Source organism: Bos javanicus, chromosome 17, assembly GCF_032452875.1.
Source record: "Bos javanicus breed banteng chromosome 17, ARS-OSU_banteng_1.0, whole genome shotgun sequence".
Lineage (NCBI taxonomy): Eukaryota > Metazoa > Chordata > Mammalia > Artiodactyla > Bovidae > Bos > Bos javanicus.
Window position 1 is genome coordinate 33,272,244 of NC_083884.1, and position 20,251 is coordinate 33,292,494.

At 36.9% G+C, this 20,251-nt stretch overlaps 1 long non-coding RNA gene across 3 annotated transcripts in view; it reads left to right on the top strand.

Moving 5' to 3' along the window:
* The window catches only part of LOC133228635 (uncharacterized), a 120,406-nt gene that overhangs the window by 69,985 nt on the left and 30,170 nt on the right, over positions 1–20,251 (top strand). The gene's annotated exons all lie outside the window — the stretch shown is intronic.

Consider the following 20,251-nt stretch of genomic DNA (forward strand, 5'->3'; position numbering starts at 1 on the left):
TCCTGATGAGTCTGACCATAGTTTTGTCAATTTTGTTTACCTTCTCAAAGAAACAGCTTTTAGTTTTATTAATCTTTACTATTGTTTCTTTCATTTCTTTTTCATTTATTTCTGCTTGGATCTTTATGATTTCTTTCCTTCTACTAATTTTGTTTTTTTTTAACTCTTTTTCCAGTTGTTTTATAAGTAAAGTTAGGTTGTCTATTCAATGTTTTTCTTATTTCCTGAGGTAGGATTATATTGTTAGAAACTTCCCTCTTAGGATTGCTTTTGCTGCATTCCATAAGTTTTGAGTTGTTGTGTTTTAATTGTCATTTCTTTCTAGAAATTTTTTTATTTCCCTTTTGATTTCTTCAGTAACCTGTTGGTTATTTAGAAACAGGTTGTTTAATCTCCATGTGTTTGTTTTTCTTACAGGTTTTTTCTTGTAATTGATATCTAGTCTCATAGTGTGGTTGGAGAAGATGCTTGATATGATTTCAATTTTCTTAAATTTACTGTTTGATTTGTGACCCAAGATGTTGTGAGGTTTAATTTGTGACCTGGAGAATATTCCATGTGTACTTGAGAAGAAGGTGTATTCTTCTGCATTTGGATGGAATGTCCTGAAGATATTAATGAGGTCCATCTAATGTAATGTATCATTTAAGACTTGTGTTTCCTTATTAATTTTCTGTTTTGATGATCTGCCCATTGGTGTAAGTGGGGTGTTAAAGTCTCCTACTATTACTGTGTTACTGTCAATTTCTTCTTTTATGTCTGTTAGTGTTTGTCTTATGTATTGATTCGCTCCTATGTTGGGTGCATGCTGCTGCTGCTGCTAAGTCGCTTCAGTCGTGTCTGACTCTGTGCGACCCCATAGATGGCAGCCCACCAGGCTCCCCCGTCCCTGGGATTCTCCAGGCAAGAACACTGGAGTGGGTTGCCATTTCCTTCTCCAAATATCTATGTAAATATCTATGTTGGGTGCATAGATATTTACAATTTTGTTGTCTTCCTCTTGGATTGATCCCTTGATCACTATGTAGTGTCCTTCTTTATCTCTTCTGATATTCTTTAAGTTCTATCTTGTCTGATATGAGTTTTGCTACTCCAGCTTTCTTTGGCTTCTCATTTGCATGGAATATATTTTTCCATCCTCTCACTTTCAGTCTATATGTGTCTTGAGGTCTGAAGTGGGTTTCTTGTAGACAGTATATATATGGGTCTTGTTTTTGTATTCATTCAGCTGTCTGTGTCTTTTGGGTGGAGCATTTAACCCATTTACATTTAAAGTAATTATCAATATATATGTTCCTATTGCCATTTTCTTAATTGTTTGGAGTCGATTTTGTAGATCTTTTTCTTCTCTTATATTTCTTGACTATATAAGTCTGTTTAACATTTGTTGTAAAGCTGGTTTGGTGGTACTGAATTCTCTTGACTTCTGCTTGCCTGAAAAGCTTTTTATTTCTCCATCAATTTTGAATGAGATCCTTGCCAGGTACAGTAATCCTGGTTGTAGATTTTTTCCTTTCAGTACTTTAAATATGTCCTGCCATCCCCTTCTGGCCTGCAGAGTTTCTGCTGAAAGATCAGCTGTTAAGCAGAAGGGGTTTCCCTTGTATGTTACTTGTTGCTTCTCCATTGCTGCTTTTAATATTCTTTCTTTGTGTTTAGTCTTTATTATTTGGTTAGTATGTGTCTTGGCATGTTTCTCCTTGGGTTTATCCTGTATGGGACCCTCTGTGCTTCTTGGACTTGATTGACTATTTCCTCTTCCATGTTGGGGAAGTGTTCTACTATAATTTCTTCAAGAATTTTCTCATACCCTTTATTTTTCTCTTCTTCTTCTGGGACCCCTATAATTCAAATGTTGGTACATTTGATATTGTCCCAAAGATTTCTGAGACTATCCTCAGTTCTTTTCATTCTTTTTACTTTATTCTGCTCTTCAGAAGTTATTCCCACCATTTTCTCTTCCAGCTCACTGATTCATTCTTCTGCTTTAGATATTCTGCTATTGATTCCTTCTAGAGTATTTTTAATTTCAGTAATTGTTTGTCTCTGCGTGTTTATTTTTTCATTCTTCTTGGTCTTTGTTAATTGATTCTTATATTTTCTCCATTTTGTTTTCAAGGTTTTTGAGCATCTTTACTATCATTTTTCTGAATTCTTTTTCAAGTAGTGTACCTATTTCGTTTTCATTTATTTGGACTTCTGTGTTTCTAGTTTGCTCCTTGATTTATGTAGTATTTCTTTGTCTTTTCATTATTTTTTTTTAACTTATTGTGTTTGAGGTCTCCTTTTCCCAGGCTTCAAGGTTGAATTATTTCTTTGTTTTGGTTTCTGCCCTCCTGAGGTTGGTCCAGTGATTTGTGTAAGCTTCTTATAGGGTGAGATATGTGCTGAGTTTTTGTTTGTTTGTTTTTCCTCTGATGGGCAAGGCTGAGTGAGGTGGTAATCCTATCTGCTGATGACTGGGTTTGTATTTTTGTTTTGTTTGTTGTTTAGATGTGACATCCTGCACAGGTGGTTGGCTGATGCCGGCTCTTATATTCTGGTGGTTTCCTTTGTGTGAGTTCTCACTATTTGATGCCCGCTAGGGTTAGTTCTCTGGTAGTCTAGGGTCTTGGAGTCAGTGCTCCCACTTCAAATGCTCAGGGCTTGATCTTCAGTTTTGCATGAAGGAAAGTTATGACCAACCTAGATAGCATATTCAAAAGCAGAGACATTACTTTGCCAACAAAGGTCTGTCTAGTCAAGGCTATGGTTTTTCCTGTGGTCATGTATGGATGTGAGAGTTAGACTGTGAAGAAGGCTGAGTGCCGAAGAATTGATGCTTTTGAACTGTGGTGTTGGAGAAGACTCTTGAGAGTCCCTTGGACTGCAAGGAGATCCAACCAGTCCATTCTGAAGGAGGTCAGCCCTGGGATTTCTTTGGAGGGAACGATGCTGAGGCTGAAACTCCAGTACTTTGGCCACCTTATGTGAAGAGCTGACTCATTGGAAAAGACTCTGATGCTGGGAGGGACTGGGGGCAGGAGGAGAAGGGGACGCCAGAGGATGAGATGCCTGGATGGCATCACTGACTCAATGAACTTGAGTCTGAGTGAACTCTGGGAGTTTGTGATGGACAGGGAGGCCTGGCGTGCTGCGATTCATGGGGTCGCAGAGAGTCGGACACGACTGAATGACTGAACTGAACTGAACTGATGTATCCTTTTCCGCTGGTCAGTTACTCCTGTCGACTCTCAGTTGGTGTTCTGCACTCCTGTGTCTGAAGGTGTATTCTGATGTATCAGTTGGCAGTTGTACTCCACATCCACCTACTCCTCCACCATCTTGTTCTCTCCTAATATAAGCAGAGCAGAGATTTGTAAGCAGAAACCTTATCAGGAACAAAAACCTGAACTATATTCACAAATTGCTGGAGGCTCAGCGTGGACAACTCTGAGAGTTCAGAACTTCAGGGAGACCCAGTCATAGGTAGGCAACCGTAATACTAAGATTCACCTCCAAAAGGCCACCTATGTCCCCACAGTTATAAAACTGTTTTTCCCCATATTTTCTTACTTGTGTCTGTTGATCAAAGGGAATTTGCATTTTTTATAGTAAAATTACCTCTTTATCTCTGTTTAAGACCTTTTTATGTCTTAAGAAAAATTTCCTACTATGAAATCATGAAGACATTCTCCCACATAGTTTTCTAAAGGAGAACTTGGAATTGCACAATTTGAGCCAGTAATTAGGGTGATCATCTTTTTTTCCCTTGTACATCTCTATTTAATGCTTATTGTCCAGGGTACTTAATCATACATTTTTCTTTCTTAATAATATCCCAATTTGGATAATAAAATATATGGTTGCCTTACCCATAATCCACATGTAGATAAGTTTTTGTGTGCTGTGAGGGAAGGGTCTATATTAATAAAATTTTCTGAGTAATACACAACCTTATAATTTCAGTTGCTTCCCATATCAACTTTTGTTTTTCATTTATAGGTCAGCATTTTCATCCTTTCTATATGTGGTTTAGGAGTGGCCTAGCTAGGCTTGATTCCAGGCTGAAGATTTGGTTTGTCTATTTCGTGTGACCCTCATCCTACCACCCAGGTAGAGAGAGCCCACATTCTGTTGGTTAAAGCAACCTATGTGGCCAAGACAAAAGTCATTCAGGCAAAGATATAAATTACCTCCACATGGAAGCCATGACCTGATTAGAGAGTAAAAGAATTGTGAATAGGTATAGGCTATGGTTTTTCCTGTGGTCATGTATGGATGTGAGAGTTGGACTGTGAAGGCTGAGCGCCGAAGAATTGATGCTTTTGAACTGTGGTGTTGGAGAAGACTCTGGAGAGTCCCTTGGACTGCAAGGAGATCCAACCAGTCCATTCTAAAGGAGATCAGCCCTGGGATTTCTTTGGAAGAAATGATGCTAAAGCTGAAACTCCAGTACTTTGGCCACCTCATGCGAAGAGTTGACTCATTGGAAAAGACTCTGATGCTGGGAGGGATTGGGGGCAGGAGGAGAAGGGGACGACAGAGGATGAGATGGCTGGATGGCATCACTGACTCGATGGACATGAGTCTGAGTGAACTCCGGGAGTTGGTGATGGACAGGGAGGCCTGGCATGCTGCAATTAATGGGGTCACAAAGATTTGGACATGACTGAGCAACTGATCTGATCTGATCTGATGAAATACAATGGTCTTTGAAAGGGTCCGGTTTAATTTTTTCCCATATGGATACCCAATGTACCTAGTGTCATTTATTTACAACACAATTCATTTTTTTCACCTTTCTACTGTGATAACTTAGTCATTATAAAGTATCTGTGCATATCTGAGTTTATTTGGGAAAAAACTGTTTTTTATTGTCAGTTACTTGGCTGAAATACCCAGCTATATTGAAATACAATACGAATGTGATAAAATTTATAAATTAATAGTATACAGTTTGACGAGATTGGACAATTGCATTAACCATGTTCTTATGACCAAAATCAAGATACATGCCATTTATATCACCACAAAATATTTCTTTAAGCTCTTTGAAGTTATTGTCGTTCCCTGAATCTCAATCTCAGATGTCTGTTCATTTGCTTCAAGTTATTAGAATTCTAACCTTTTAGAGGCGTGCTTCGGTCCATGGGGTCTCAAAGAGTTGGACACAACTGAGTGACTAAACTGAACTAAATTGAGAGTTTCATATAAATGGTATCTTACAGAACATTGTATTTTATGTTATACTTCCTTCACATAGGGCTCTCCTTGTGGCTCAGCTGGTAAAGAATCTGCCTGCAATGCAGGAGACCTCGGTTTGATCCCTGGGTTGGGAAGATCCCCTGGAGAAGGGAAAGGCTACCCACTCCAGTGTTTTGGCCTAGAGAATTCCATGGACTGTTTAGTTCATGGGGTCACAGAGGGTCAGACACGACTGAGTGATTTTCATTTCACTTCAGTTCACTCCTTCACATAGCTTAATGTTTTTCAGATTTCTCCAAGTAATCTGATATTAATACTTGGATATTAATACTTCATTCTTTTCATTGCTTATATATAAGGATATAGCATGATATGTTCAGTTATTTACCAGTTAATTGACATGGGTTTTGTATCAGTTTGCTGGGGCTGCCTTGACAAAATGTCACAAACTGGGTGGCTTAAGCAACAGAAATTTGTTGTCTTACTGTTCTTGATGCTGGAAGTCTAAAATCAAGGTGTTGGCAAATTGTCCTCCTCTAAAGCTGTGAAAGCAAATCTGTTCTATGTCTGGTTTGCTGGCAATCTTTGTCATTCCTTGGCTTGTAAACACATCCCCCCAATCTCTGTCTTCATGCTTGCATAACATTCTCCATGCAGGTATGTTTGTGTTGTATCCAAAATTCCTTTATTTTTTTAATAAGGACACCAGTCATATTGATTAGAGGACCCACCCTTCTTCAGCACGACTTAATCTTAAATAATTATGACTCTATTTCCAAGTAAGGTCATATTCTTAGTTACTTGGGGTTGGGATTACACCATATTTATTTAGAGGGAATACAATTCAACCTACAGTCTACAAGATTGATTTCAAATTTTAGCTATTATATTGTTTTTGTGAACATTTGTAAAAAAGCCTTATGTGGCTATCTGCTTTCATTTCTATTGGGATACACCAAGGCATGATTATGAAAGTTTTAAAATAAATTTTGTTATATTTAGAAACAAGTATTTCAATACTTTCTTGTCTTCTTTTAGTCGACCCTATTATAGTTTTAGCATTTAAATTTGCAAAATAATGTTAGAATTGGTTTTTCAAGTTCAAAAAAAATAAGAAAAAATACAAAAATTTGAATTGAATTATGTAAAAACTATAGATCTACTTGTAAAAATTTTATATATTTTTTTAATTTTATTTTATTTTTAAACTTTACATAATTGTATTAGTTTTGCCTAATATCAAAATGAATCCGCCACAGGTATACATGTGCTCCCCATCCTGAACCCTCCTCCCTCCTCCCTCCCCATACCATCCCTCTGGGTCGTCCCAGTGCACTAGCCCCAAGCATCCAGTATCGTGCATCGAACCTGGACTGGCATCTCATTTCATACATGATATTTTACATGTTTCAATGCCATTCTCCCAAATCAGCCCATGAATTTTGTATGTATCTCCATTTGTCATATTTTTATTTCCTACTTTAACTATATTTATTCACAAAGAAGTTGCATGATTTGTTTGATTTTTCTTATGAAATATTTTTTGATTATTTTAAACATATCTTTTGTGAAACTTGATTTTTAATTGTAAATTTCTAGCATGTAAATACAAAAGATTTTTCAGAGAGATAGTGATTTTTCTGCTCAAAATCTTTCTAAGTTCTCACCTAGTTAAACTGAAAATATATTCATAAATTCTTAGAAACTTCTACCTACATGAATATAAGTGTATATAAAGATTGCTTTCTCTTTATAATATTTTACGTATCAATTTTTTTCTTATATTAACACACTGGTCTAGACATCTAATATAAACTTAACTAAATTGAAGTGGCAATGATGAACATATTTGTTTTATTCCCTATCTGAAAGATAAAATGTTCAATGTATCAAGTGTAATTTTTAAAATGAGGATGCCTTTTATAAAAGTCAAAAAGCTGGACACTATAAAACTCTTAGAGGAAAACATAGGCAGAACACTCCATGACATAACCCCCAAGATATTTTTCATTCCACTTTGTAGAATAATGAAAAAAATAACAAAAATAAATGAGATCCAATTAAACTTAAAAACTTTCGCACAGCAAAGGAAGCCATAAACAAAAGAAAAAGACAACCCTCAGAATGGGAGAAAATATTTGCAAACTAAGCAACTGGCAAGGGATTAATCACCAGAATGTACAAGTAGCTCATGCAGCTTGGTATTAAAAAAAAAAAAAAAACTCAGGAAATGGGCAGAAAACCTAAACAGACATATTCAGAGATTCTGGAGAACATGATATGGACATCTTAAGGCAACCATTATTTACCCTACTCAAATCTGCTCTCTGGTACCCAAAGATTCACATCTGTCCCAAATGCAAAATATATTCAGTGTATCCCAAACTCTACAAAAGGTTAACCCAAGTTTATTAACTTGATATCATTCTCAAGTTCAAATCTCAAGGCACATCAGCTTAAAAATTCCAAGTCATATCATCTAAATCAACCACATTAGATATGGGTGATACTTCACTTAGTATGATATCTATCCTGAGATTAAATTCACTTCCATATGTGGAACTATGAAACTAGAATACAAATGATTGATGTTCAAAATAGAATATGTTATCTATTTTCAAAATACAATCACAATTGTATTTTGCCATAAAATATGGCAGACTTAAGATACCAGGTATGCTGCTAAGTCACTTCAGTCGTGTCCAACTCTGTGCGACCCATAGTCGGCAGCCCACCAGGCTCCCCCATCCCTGGGATTCTCCAGGCAAGAACACTGGAGTGGGTTGCCATTTCCTTCTCCAATGCATGAAAGTGAAAAGTGAAAGTGAAGTCGCTCAGTCATTTCCGACCCTCAGCGACCCCATGGACTGCAGCCTTCCAGGCTCCTCCTTCCATTGGATTTTCCAGGCAAGAGTACTGGAGTGGGGTGCCATTGCCTTCTCCAAAGATACCAAGTATAGACATTACTATTCTTAACAGGATAAAATGGAAGGAAAAAAGGAGTCATTGGTCCCAAACAGTTTCAAACCCCAGCAGGACAAACTCCCTTAGGTTTCCGGACCTGAGTGTAATCATTTGTGTCTTAAGTCTCTGCCATCTGAGCCCCCGTCTCTGACCTTGGATGTACTTTTCCTTTTTCTTGAAGGATAGCACACTTTTGCAGTGTGCTATCCTTATTTTGCAGCACACTTTAACAAGTTATTAGCTTGTTTCCTTCAAGAAGAATGTGGGAATCTGGTAGTCTTGTTTTATTATGTTTGCTCTCTTTGCTTTTCAGTCTGAGCTGGAAGTGTTACTTATGAGAAAACATTCTCAGGAGTCTTGTAGCTCTCCAGTGTATGTGTTCTGGATTCACTCCATTAGACAAGAGGCTCCTCCACAGATCTTTCCTGTGTAATCCCATCTCTATTTTTGACTTCTGCTAAAATGAATGAGGGGAATCCATAAGTCATATACCTAATCTTTCAAAAAGCACTCTGTGTGAAGGAATGCTCTGAAATTTTAATCCTTCTGAAATACTAGCAGAAGGTTGACCAGTATTGGCTTTTTCTCTGGAGCATGTGATCCTTCTAATTTTAGCAGTCTGGAAAGGCTGTGAATTTCCTAAATCATCAAGTCCTAGGTCATCTTTGCTTAACAGTTTTTTGCTCAATCCTTCTCTTTCATCTCACATTGTACTGTAAGCAGCAAGAAGAAACCAATTTTCAATTCTATTTTTTGAAATCTCTGAGTTCATCATGCTTTACTTATCATGTAGAACACTAGTCAGTTAAAGTTTCTGCCACTGTACAACACTAGATAATATTACCTCAAGTTCCCAATAATGTGTTCCTCATGCCCATCTTAGCTTTCACTAGCACCATCTTAAGATCTACTAACAGTGTGTTTATGATAACTTAGGTGCTTCTCATTTCCTGTTGAGTATTTTTTGGCAGAGTTATTAGAGCAAATTCCTGGATAGAATAAACAAAATGGAGTTGAAAATTATTAGAAAAATAATGCGAAATATAAGCTTTAAGATAGGAATATCACACTGAATATTCATTCAATGGCTGAGAAAGCTACCTTCTAAAAAACAAAATCATAGAATCATCAAGATTAGGAAGGCATTAAGAAAAAAGCAAAAAAAAACACAAAAAACAAAAAAGATCAGCACTGAGGATAAAGCATAAGAATGACTTCAGAATTCTAATTGGCAACAATATTCCTCTCCCAAAAAAAGGATGCCAAAACAGAATAAATTTATTAGGCAGTATAAGGGCAAATGAAAGATATTTTCATACATATGGTTAATGGGAAAGTTTACTTTTTTGACCCCCTTTTTAAAAAAGTTATTAGAGGATAATTTCCAGTAGAACACAGTAAGAACTTTAAAAGGTTACAATTGAGTAGAAACCACAAATTTCAAGAAACAGTGAGTGATTCCCCACCTGTAAGTGCAATAAAAAAGATTGCAGAATGATAGCCATCTAATAATCCAAGAAAGAATTGATCAAAATTAGAACAATAATTCAATAAGCTCCAAAGATTATACCCCAAGAAAAAATCAGATTTCACTGAACAGAAGGATAACCTTAATTCTATACTTGTCAACAGAACTGAACAGGATTATAAATTTCAATGTGGAAAAATGGTATAGGAATCATGAACAAATTGTGAAACTAACAAAATATTGGAATTATTTTATATAATTGATGGAATTTAGGGAAATCATTCATTATTTACCTCATTATTGTTACATTGTTTATTAAGTTGCCCTCATTGATGATTTCATAGAACATATGATATATACAGAGATATATAATCTCTGTAAAGATTAATATTCCAACAATCATAATACTTTAAATGCAGTTTTAAAGTTGTCAAATTTTAGAATTTGTAAATAAAACATGGATGATTTAATAAGATTATAGATGTGAATATAAATTTTATAATTTAATTTTCCATGATGTAAGAATAGTGACACAGAATTGAGTGTAGAGCCAAATAATTTCCTCACTGTATTTAACAGAGACATAATAAAAACTTTCAAAATTCAGTGGACAAAAAACAGAGATTTTAGTTTAAAGCAAACCAAAATATTTTATTTAGCAAAATAAAATAACTAAAATTGGAGAAAAAGAGAAAGGGGCATTAGAATGGAGAAGTGTAAGGTACATTAATTAAAGAAAGCTTAATATCTTGATTTGTTTTTACAGTCTACCTTATGTTGTAACATTATTTATGCTTTAAAATCTGCCTTGTCTTATCATATTCTTTTATTCAGAACTAAATTACAGAAGTCGAGTTACTATTACTGAACAAACATTTATCAATAGTACCTCCATTGACTGAAGGGCTAAAATTAATTCTCTTAACAAAATCTGAATTCCTATTTAAAGTTTCACAAAATAAAAAAGACTATCAAAAGAAAGCATTAAAAGTTTGACAGCTTAATCTTCTAAATATGTCACTGCAAGAATTGTAAACTGCTGGCAGATTTTGCTACTTAGAACTGGAATTACAAAGCTCAAGTACTATGAGAAAGTGTCACGTTTCAAGGTACTTTGGAAATGAATACTGAGAGAAAGAATGAACGCAATTGCACTTAAAAGATTAGACCAGTTAAACATTAGAAAAATTTAGCACCACTAGAATCACAGGCATGACTTTCAAAAGTTGATTGTTTTGCAATGGATACAGTCTATTATTACTTGAATTTACATCAAAAGTGCTCCTCCAGATGAGTAACACTCAGGATAGAAGTAACTGACTTCCCTTTAATATTCTCTTTTTTAATCGTTCTAATGATATGTTAATTATTGGCAGAAAAAAAAAAAGATAACAAAACGTGTATGAGTCTCTCTTTCAGGTGAAAGATCAGTGTCTGTTAATTCAAGTTTATTTCACTGTCCATCATGTCAGAGGTGATGCCGTTAACTGATGCTTCCATTAGTAGATTCAACTGCGGTTGAACACTCTGGAGTGGTCCCCTTGTCTTCCATCAGTTTCTCTGAGCTCTGCCTCAAAGGCTGCACAGAATCTCTAGCCAAATAGGTCAAGTTTCTTTACTGCACTGTTTGCTGCTACTTTTCCTCCGGGAATCCAGTCCTGCTACTTCACTGCATCCTTGATTCTGTGATTAGACCATATGTCTGCCCTTTCTCTTTCTCTCTCTCCACCTCAACCTAATTTCTGTGCGCAGCTTCGATTTTCTGTCAACGGATGTGGATTAAGGAGTGGGTCAATAAAGCAGATGCCTGAGGCAGCAATCTTGAAGGATGTATTCTGAGACCAAATTGTATTTACCAGAACTCCTCCCGAGGCGAATGTAGCAGCAAGAATGGAAAGGAAAGCTTGGCAAGCCTCTCCAGTTAGAGGATCAGATCCCCCAAAGAATTGCTTGAGACTGGTTTTTGGTCAATAACTTGATTGCTACCAAGGGTAGATCCTGTTAAAGACGAGCTTTTCGTTTGCTGCTTTAAATTTTCTATTTGCAGCTTTTTTGTTTTTCATTTATATTCCCTTCTGCAAGAGCCATTGGAATAATGCTCCCAAAAATTGCAAAGGAAAAACCTGGAGCTTCTTTACTAATATCCCTTGCCAATAGGATCCCCATGTTTCCAGTGAGCAGTGCTAGTGTAAGACTTGCCAGTTGGGGTCAGCGTTGAATTGTCCAGGGCCATCAGAAGACAGCAGCCTAGTCTTCCTTCATTGTTCTCAGGGGCACTCAAATTCCTTAAAAAGGTATTCAAAGGCTGTCGGTATGATGGGCCATCAAATTATCACTGACCCCCACTTCCATGAGTATCTTTCAATTCCTGGTTGCTACTACCTGTTTTCCTGTTACATTCAGCCAGGCAGGAAAGTGATGTTTTGAATATTAGGCTCAACCACTGAGAAACTCTTTCAAATGGACCCCATCCTGTGATTCAAGGAGCTGGTGCCCTGCATAATAACAGCTTTGAGACAGAAGAGACCACACAAGTCAAAGTCCTTCTGTTTATAGAGGACTTAAGTAATTAGCACTTGAATCTCATTTTTGTAATAAGATGTTCCTTAATTTTATCTGGACTCTCCTTAAACATCTATGATATAGTCAGTATAATCTGTGTAGATACCTAGACAATATTATGGCCAACCATATATTCTTTGGAGTCTGATGCCTTATTCTGTTGTATTCAAAACAACACTAAACTCAACGAACTTTATGAATATGTGTTTACCTTTGAAGCATAAATTTGTCAGAACTTACTATTTGGTGACACCATCAAGTTCTAGAATATAAACACATTCTAGATATCTTTCAATGTTTCAGTTCAGTTTAATCACTCAGTCATGGATGACTCTTTGTGACCCCATGAACTGCAGCATGCCAGGCTTCCCTGTCCATCACCAAATCCCAGAGCTTGCTCAAACTCATGTCCATTGAATATGTGATGCCATCCATCCTTTGTTGTTCCCTTTTCCTACTGCCATCAAACTTTCCCAGCATCAGGGTCTTTTCCAATGAGTCAGTTCTTTGCATCAGGTGACCAAAGTTTTGAAGCTTCAACTTCAGCATCAGTCCTTCCAATGAATATTTAGGACTGATTTCTTTTAGGATGGACTGGTTGAATCTCCTTGCAGTCCAAAGGACTCTCAAGAGTCTTCTCCAACACTACACTTCAAAAGCATCAATTCTTCAAAACTCAGCTTTGAGGATTAAATTTATAGTCCAACTCTCACATCCATACATAACTACTGGAAAAACCATAGCTTTGACTAGATGCACATTGTTGGCAAAGTAATGTCTCTGCTTTTTAATATGCTGTCTATGTTAGTCATAGCTTTTCTTCCAAGGAACAAGTGTCTTTTAATTTCATGGCTGCAGTCACCATCTGCAGAGATATTGGAGGCCAAGAAAATAAAGTCTCTCACTGTTTCCATTGTTTTCCCCTCTATTTGCCATAAAGTGATGAGACCAGATGCCATGATCTTAGTTTTCTGAATGTTGAGTTTTAAGCCAACTTTTTCACTCTCTTCTTTCACTTTCAAATAGAGGCTCTTCAATTCCTCCCGGCAATCTTGATTCCAGCTTGTTATTCATCCACCCTGGCATTTTGCATGATGTACTCTGATATAAGTTAAATAAGCAGTGTGACAATATATAGCCTTGATGTATCCTTTCCCAATTTGGAACCAGTCCATTGTTCCATGTCAGGTACTAACTGTTGCTTCTGGGACTGCATACAGATTTCTCAAGAGGCAGGTCAGGTGGTCGGGTATTCCCATCTCTTTCAGAATTTTCCACAGCTTATTGTGATCCACGCAGTCAAATTATTTGGCATAGTCAATAAAGCAGAAATAGAATTTTTCTGGAACTTTCTTGCTTTTTTCTATGATCCAGTCAGTTCAGTTCACTTGCTCAGTCATGTCCGACTCTTTGCGACCCCATGAATTGCAGCATGCCAGGCCTCCCTGTCCATCACCAACTCCCAGAGTTCACTCACACTCATGTCCATTGAGTTGATGATGCCATCCAGTCATCTCATCCTCTGTTGTCCCCTTCTCCTCCTGCCCCCAATCCATCCCAGCATCAGAGTCTTTTCCAATGTGTCAACTCTTCACATCAGGGGGCCAAAGTACTGGAGTTTCAGCTTCAGCATCAGTCCTTCCAGTGAACACCCAGGACTGATCTCCTTTGGAATGGACTGATTGGATCTCCTTGCAGTCCAAGGGACTCTCAGAAGTCTTCTCCAACACCACAGTTCAAAAGCATCAATTCTTCAGCACTCAGCCTTCTTCACAGTCCAACTCTCACATCCATACATGACCACTGGAAAAACCATAGCCTTGACTAGCTGGACCTTTGTTGGCAAAGTAATATCTCTGCTTTTGAATATGCTATCTAGGTTGGTCATAACTTTCCTTCCAAGGAGTAAGCATCTTTTAATTTCCTGGCTGTAATCACCATCTGCAGTGATTTTGGAGCCCAGAAAAATAAAGTTTGACACTGTTTCCATTGTTTCCTCATCTACTTTCTATGAAGTAATGGAACCAGATGCCATGATCTTACTTTTCTGAATATTGAGCTTTAAGCCAACATTTTCACTCTCCTCTTTCACTTTCATCAAGAGGCTCTTTAGCTCCTCTTCACTTTCTGCCATAAGGGTGGTGTCATCTGCATATCTGAGGTTAGTGATATTTCTCCTGGTAATCTTGATTCCAGCGTGTGTTTCTTCCAGCCCAGCGTTTCTCATGATGTACTCTGCATATAAGTTAAATAAGCAGGGTGACAATATACAGCCTTGACGTACCCCTTTTCCTATTTGGAACCAGTCTGTGGTTCCATGTCCAGTTCTAACTGTTGCTTCCTGAACTGCATATAGGTTTCTCAAAAGGCAGGTCAGGTGGTCTGGTATTCCCATCTCTTTCAAAATTTTCCAGTTTATTGTGATCCACACAGTCAAAGGCTTTGGCATAGTCAACAAAGCAGAGATAGATATTTTTCTGGAACTCTATTACTTTTTCATTATCCAGTGGATGTTGGCAATTTGATCTCTGATTCTTCTTTCTTTTCTAAAACCAGCTTGAACATCTGGAAGTTCATGGCTCACGTACTGCTGAAGCCTGGCTTGGAGAATTTTGTGCATTACTTTACTAGTGTGTGAGGTGAGTGCAATTGTGTGGTAGTTTGAGCATTCTTTGGCATTGCTTTTCTTTGGGATTGGAATGAAAGCTGACCTTTTCTAGTCCTGTGGCCACTGCTGAGTTTTCCAAATTTTCTGGCATATTGAGTGCAGAACTTTCACAGCATCATCTTCCAGGATATAAAATAGCTCAACTTGAATTCCATCACCTCCACTAGCTTTGTTCATAGTGATGTTTTCTAAGGCCCACTTGACTTCACATTCCAGGATGTGTGGCTCTAGGTGAGTGATCACACCATTGTGATTATCTTGGTCGTGAAGATCTTTTTTGTACAGTTCTTCTGTGTATTCTTGCCACTTCTTCCAATACTCATTGGCAATTACTCTGATGCTGGGAGGGATTGGGGGAAGGAGGAGAAGGGGACGACAGAGGATGAGATGGCTGGATGGCTTCACCAACTCGATGTACATGAGTTTGATTGAACTCCAGGAGTTGGTGATGGACAGGGAGGCCTGGCGTGCTGGATTCATGGGGTCACAAAGAGCTGGACAGGACTGAGTGACTAAATTGAACTGAACTGAACTGAAAGATGGTAGTTTTTATATATATATGTATATATATACACACACATACACATAAATTGATACTAAGGATTTCATGTAGAGAGTTATATTACCTTAAATATAACAAATAAATTTCAAAAAATGTAAATAATGTAAAATGGCAAGCATATTTAAATTTGACAATGCAGAATAGATGATTAGTCTAACCTTGTTATCACCAGGCCCTATAGCATCCCCTCTCCCAAAGCTATAGTCACTTGACTCACACTTGAAAATGGATCTACCTTAGGTTTGGGGAATGACTATGCTCTTAATCAGAAGAAATTAAAGAATTATTAATTTTTAAAGTCAGACTACTCAGAATTGAATTAAATTTTATCTTATTCTTTCTCTGCCATATTTCTAGTTCTAGCAGGATTTCTGTTTTTATTTTTCTTATTTTCCCTCTCAGTATTCCAGTGCTAGTAATTGGATATTTTCTGTCCCATGTCAAATCATATCTTCTAATTAAAAAACAAACAAGTATTTCATATTTCCTTCTGTGAAGATATCCCAGCTTGACTCCTTAAGTTCAAGTAAATTATTTCATTTGAGAGCATTATTTTTTAAAAGGTTACTACTGAGTGTAGAACCCGTTTATCAAATGAAAACATATATTTTGTTAGCAATGCCATCTATACAAGAGATAAAAATTGTGTGGGTACTCATATCTATGTACTTATAAATATACACATACATGCATAGACATACACATATTATGCATATTTATTGTAATCAGAAAATTTAAGTAAAGTATGATGCCCACTTTTATCATTATTCTTCAATACTTGAGCATTTAATAGGCAATATCCTTTAAAACAAAAGTAGTAAATTCTGTATATTAGCAAAGCTTCTTTTTAGAAAGGAAAGATAAATGGAAGCTGACTAGGAGGTAAAATGGATAAATATTATGCTTAAAATAAAGAAGATTGAATGTAAAGTGATTTAAAATAGAATGTCATATATCATATTTATGGCACCCACTGTTTTGTCACCCCATTGTAATTATCAATAGTGCCTATCTTTTAACTCTTGAAAGTGTCCTGTCTTGGATATTAAATTATATGCTCACTTTACCTGCATATTATACAGTGTGGGAAGTATGGACAAGGTCAATTGCAAAGAGCCCATGTCAAGGGGGAGAGAGTACTCAGATTCACTGTGGGAAGAATTTAGTCTCTTTTTTTTAATTGACGTATAGTTGATTTACAATATTGTGTTAGTTTCAGGTATACAGTCAAGTGATTTAGTTATACATATATCTACATTCTAATCTTTTTTTTTTTTCTATCTTTCTCTATAGTCTCATTTCTTCTTTCCATTTATACCACTCTTCAAATGACTGGACAAAATTCAGCAGTCTTGTGTCTTACCCAGCAATGTCTATAGGCTCGCCTGTGAATGGAGTGTAGCTGAGTCTACTCTTGCCCCGTTGGTGAACCATTAATCCTGGGACCGCAAAAGATACATTGTTTTGGTCTCTTCTAAATCAATGCTATAATCCATTGCACACTGCCTGTGTTTTAATTTTATCCTCCATAAATTAGAGGAGGGGAGCTTCTCTGAAGATGAGTGATGAAGAACAGCTATGCTTAAATTGTTTGTGTAAAGGTCACAGGCTCAATATAAAAGTAGAATATAACAAATAATCATCCACAAACTCTTGCTGGCTTCTCACCAGGATAGAAATCACATTCAGGGAAAATTTAGAGCTCATAAATTGAGAATGTAGCATGTCTGAACATAGAGTATTTGCATTTGTTACATGATTTCATTTAATGTTTTTCTAATTCCTCTGAGTTTTGCATTTCATAGGCAGTTGGCTCAGTGTGAAGGCTATGAAGCTGTTCCAGAATCATCTAAATGAAGTATTTGGTAACAGATGGCAATAAACACACCGTAATGGGCCTTATTTTGTTTTATTTTATTAGACCAAGGTTATGGCCACAGCTATGAACTTAATCTGTCTTTTTTTATAGCCATGAGAGTGGTTAACATTGCATTCATATCACCAGCTGCCTGAGATGATGCTCTTTACTGCTTACTGAAGCTAAGCAATAGAGAAAACAACATATTTGGTAGAGCATCCTGTCAGTCTGAAAATAAGTTATCTCTAAAAAGGCAGTTTGGGCATGGAAACCACACATGCTTGGTTTTAAGTTAGATCTATTTCTAGACCAAATGAGTGAAATTAGCATCAATTTTACATAATAAAGGTGTTTTAGCAATATTCGTGATTAAATCAAATTATGTTAGAAACAAAAGGGAAAATCTGTACAACCATAGGAAGCAAGAAGGGTAAGAGCAATGAAGAGAATCTGATCAGTAATGTGGTCTGAATTAAGGAAGATGATCCCTTTAAAAAAAAATGAAAACCAGTAGAACAATTTCTTTTTTAGTTTATTTTAAATATGGGTGATTTTGTTTCATTATTAAAATAAACAAGACACAGGATTCCAAGTCAACAAAGGAAAACAGAAGCTCTCAAAAAACACAGTCCACAGTGTGTAAATTTGTTGTATTCTTTGCTTGCTGCTGCTGCTAAGTCGCTTCAGTCATGTCCGACTCTGTGCGACCCCATAGACGGCAGCCCACCAGGCTCCCCTGTCCCTGGGATTCTCCAGGCAAGAACACTGGAGTGGGTTGCTATTTCCTTCTCCAATGCATGAAAATGAAAAGTGAAAGTGAAGTCGCTTAGTCGTGTCCGACTCTTAGCGACCCCATGGACTGCAGCCCACCAGGCTCCTCCGTCCATGGGATTTTCCAGGCAAGAGTATTGGAGTGGGGTGCCATTGCCTTCTCCGATTCTTTGCTTAGTTAGATTCAAACACATTTCCTCATGTGTAAGACAAAAGAAGGCAAGTTAGAGATATTTATAGTAGTCTGGGAAATTCTGTGTAATCAATAATATAACAGAATTTATACAATTAGCATCACCGATTACCATAATACCTTGAACTTCCTTAAATATCCTAGCTCTGCCACACTTATGCCTTTTACATTTCTGTTTATTTCCTATGCTGAGCAGTTTAACTCTCTTCTCACTGTGAGCACCCAAGCTATGTTTTGATTACTGGATTTCTTTTCAGATATCCTGACATCAAGAAAAGAATGGCATGAATATTGTACATGAGCATTAAATCCTTGTCAAGGTATTGAAGTACACATTTTATTGGCATTTTGATACATATATCAGTTATGATTTAGAACTTGAAATCCAGGTAAATTCTGATTACCTTGACAGATTCTAGTTTCTCAATTGAGAATCAGGATCCTATGAACTTGATTGCCATCAAGTCTCTTTTCTTAATGGAAGCACTCAACATCAGAGATAGAGATAAAGTAAATGCGTTCATTACAGAGCAACACCCAGATCCTGCCTGTTAGTCACAACATATATTTGTACATTACATAAAGTTATTTTTAATTTATCAAAAACGTCCGAGTTTGTAGTTTATATCTACCAATATATTTTACAACAATGAGCTTCTATAATGAGATTACAGAGGAAGAGTAGGCATCAGTTTGTCAGGGGAGTTTGTAATTTCCTTGATTCTGTCTCACCACAGCAAGAATTTGAAGCAATGGACAGACCAGTGTTACAGCTCAGTTTTAGTTGGCAAGCAAAGGAAAATGCATCCTTGAGGTGTGAGGACAGGCCAACCCAAAAGACCCAAAGATAAGACAGAGGCCCCGACCCAAAACAGGGCAAAGAGAGAGGCCCATGGCTCAATTTTGGCTCCTCTTTTTATATGTTTTTTTCTCCTCCCCCTGATCCTGCTCTATGCAAATTGGGCTAGCCAGGAAGGCTGTTTGTTTTACCCAAGGCTCTCACTCTGGTCCTCGAACCTTCCTTTGTTCTATTTTCGTGGGCTTTTTCCTTCTTTGTCTTTTAGCCACTGCCATTATGGACTCTTTTCCCTATTCTAACTACCTAACAACTTCATTATATGGGCCTATGTGTTGAGGGTTTCTTAAAAGTAGTGAAAAATTTCATGTTTAAAGTTAAAATGCAAAATAGTTCCTAATTTATGGTATCTTTAAAACAATTGTTTCAAACGTGTTTTTATTATAGGTAATAGAATTCACAAGCTTCATTAAAGAAACTCATTTTAGTGGCAATAGAAGATTGAATTCAAGACAGTATTGACTTTTGTGATAAAGTAAAATTTTAACAGTAAATATTTAAAGTCAGAAATGGAAGTAATGTAAAATTTCCCCACTCATTCTCAAAATACACATTACTATGGTGTATCTCAATTTCAAGCAGGTAAGCCCCTAAATTGTTTATGTTACATGAACTAATGCTGAAAATTGGATTAGCTGTTCTCTTTGTCTAGCCTTCTAACTTCAGAGACCAGATCTAGGCAGACTAATGTTCTTTGAAAGGTAGACAAAGGGATGGATGTTTCTGTCTTCCTCATGCATCCTGCTTTACTCTTCAGCTAAATTCAAACCTCCTTAAATAGAAGCACATGACTCAGACAAATCAGCAAAACTCTGCTTCCGCCTTAGAAGCTAAAACTGAGCCTGTAAGGAAACTAAGTTTTCCCCATTGTCCTGACTGTGCACTTTTAACCATAGTTGTTACAGACCTGAAACAGTCCGTAACGAAAGAAAGGTCATTTTAAGTGGCCAGAAGAGTTAATTTCTCAAGCCTGGGCTCTCAGGGATCCACATCAGTTCTAAGAAAGCTAGTATTTGGTAAGGGATGTTCACACTTCTCGGCAAAGGGGACAAGGCAGCTAGATGTAAATACTTTCCCTGTGATTTACTGGTTCTGTGAGTTTTTCTGGGTTAACTGATTTCTCCATCCATCAATTTAATCATCTATTAATTGGAGAAATGAA